The 2,500-nt window shown below is 49.0% G+C and overlaps 1 protein-coding gene across 1 annotated transcript in view; it reads right to left on the bottom strand.

The window, feature by feature from the left end:
- The window catches only part of LOC105899121 (partitioning defective 3 homolog B-like), a 248,893-nt gene that overhangs the window by 165,944 nt on the left and 80,449 nt on the right, over window positions 1-2,500 (bottom strand). The gene's annotated exons all lie outside the window — the stretch shown is intronic.

Genomic DNA, 2,500 nt, shown 5'->3' on the forward strand with positions numbered 1-2,500 from the left:
CTCTTTCTGCACCCCTCTCTCTCTCTGCATCCCCTCTCTCTCTGTATCCCTCTCTCTCTCGCTCTCTCTGCATCCCCCTCTCTCTCTCTCGCTCGCTCTCTCTCTCTGCACCCCTCTCTCTATCTCTCTGCATCCCTCTCTTTCTCTATCTGTATCCCTCTCTCTATCTCTCTCTCTCTCTCTCTGCATCCCCTCTCTCTCTCTCTCTCTCTCTCTGCATCCCTCTCTTTCTCTATCTGTATCCCTCTCTCTCTCTCTCTCTCTCTCTCTGCATCCCCTCTCTCCCTCTCTCTATCTCTCTCTCTCTCTGCATCCCTCTCTCTCTCTCTCTCTCTCTCTCTCTCTCTCTCTCTCTCTCTCTCAGGCAGTTCACACACCTGGTATTAAAATGCATCCTGGGTGATCCGATCACTAGTGGACAGCTCTAAGTAGGTCAGTTCACACACCTCGCATTAGAATGCGTCTCCGCACACACGTCTCCAGTGACCCCTTGTGATCCGATCTCATTATATCTCAAATCGATCTGTAAAAGGCTGGCGTTGTGATTCTCTGATATTCAAGCTCTCCGAGGTTCAAATGAAATCGGTTAACTGCTGATGTCCTGCTTAGCATGAGCTGCTTTTTAGCTACGGTTAGCAAATGTTAGTTTTGTATTTTTTTTCTAACTAGCTAGCTCATCTTACATCTGACTTGAATTCAACATTTAAAAAGAGACAGCGCTTGGGATTCCCCTGGATTCATCATGTGTACACAGGACAGAACAGCAGCAGCACCTGTCAAAGCAGTGACTTTTGAACGAGTTAGCTAGCTGGCGTAAGCTAGCAAGGTAACTGAACACTCCCACTCCCACTGTTGGCCACTGCGAGCTAACGTTATCTTGTTATCGATGTTAATACTGATTTTGAATGGAGTAAACTTCATCAGAGTAGGCTTCATCAGCCGAAAAGCGTTTGGGGAGAAACTCAATTATTTGCACCTTTTATGGCTCTAGAAAATCTTGATGTTTGCCAGAAGTAAAAGCAGCTGCCTAGAGGGAGGGAAAGGGGGTACGTTGAGTTACCTTGTCCGACATGAGGCCTATTTGGTGGGCTATGGGTTACTGAAGTGAACTTTTACGCACTCACAATATTTCTCTATGGGCTCTAACTGTTAGGCACTCACAATGTATCTCTATGGGCTTTTGGACTTATGGGCTTTTCAGATGTTTTAGACAGCCAGCTTTGAGTATGTACTTCCTCTTAAGCAGAGGACAGCCAGCTTTGAGTACGTACTTCCTCTTAAGCAGAGGACAGCCAGCTTTGAGTATGTACTTCTGCAGAGGACAGCCATCTTTGAGTACGTACTTCCTCTTAAGCAGAGGACAGCCATCTTTGAGTATGTACTTCTGCAGAGGACAGCCATCTTTGAGTATGTACTTCTGCAGAGGACAGCCAGCTTTGAGTACGTACTTCTGCATAGGACAGCCATCTTTGAGTACGTACTTCCTCTTAAGCAGAGGACATGGGTTGAGTCAGCAGCACTGTGCCCGGAGTGCATCCACACCTGTGATTAGAGCTGTGTACCTGGGGTCGGGTCACACCTGTAATTAGAGCTGTCTATCTGGGGTCGGGTCACACCTGTGATTAGAGCTGTGTACCTGGGGTCGGGTGACCCAAGATTAAGATTGAACAGGGAACAGGCTCATTCTCTCTGGCTCTGGCTCTCTGGCTCTATTTCTCCCTTTGTCTCTCTCTCCCTTTGTCTCTCTCTCTCTCCCCCTCCCTCCCTCCCCCTCCCTCTCTCCCTCTCTCTCTCTCTCTCTCTCTCTCTCTCTCTCTCTCTCTCTCTCTCTCTCTCTCTCTCTCTCTCTCTCTCTCTGACAGTCTCTCTCTGACAGTCTCTCTCTCTCTCTCTCTCTCTCTCTCTCTCTCTCTCTCTTCCTCCCCCCCTCTCTCTCTCTCTCTCTCTCTCTCTCTCTCTCTCTCTCCGACAGTCTCTCTCTCTCTCTCTCTCTCTCTCTCCCTTCCTCCCCCTCTCTCTCTCTCTCTCTCTCTCTCTCTCTCTCTCTCTCCGACAGTCTCTCTCTCTCTCTCTCTCTCTCTCTCTCTCTCTCTCTCTCTCAGTCTCTCTCTGACAGTCTCTCTCTCTCTCGCTCGGGGGTGAGGATCTCTTGAGGGAACGCAGCAGTCGTGTGTCTTTCATGTGGTGTAAAAGAGGGACAGGCTCAGCACACAGCCACTTCCACATGAAAAGAATCGCAAATGGGCCCAGGCTCAAGGGTGTGTGTGTGTGTGTGTGTGTGTGTGTGTGTGTGTGTGTGTCTGCTTCCTGCCAAGGCTCTTACAACACACACACACACGTGCACAAACACCATTATGCATACACGAGAACAGTCACACGCAGACACACACACACACACACACACACACACACACACACCATTAAGCACACACGAGAACAGTCACACACAAACACAGACGTGCACACGCACACTCACACTCACACACAAACAGAATTGCAT

The sequence above is a fragment of the Clupea harengus genome, chromosome 2 (genome assembly GCF_900700415.2).
Source record: "Clupea harengus chromosome 2, Ch_v2.0.2, whole genome shotgun sequence".
Taxonomy (NCBI): Eukaryota; Metazoa; Chordata; class Actinopteri; order Clupeiformes; family Clupeidae; genus Clupea; species Clupea harengus.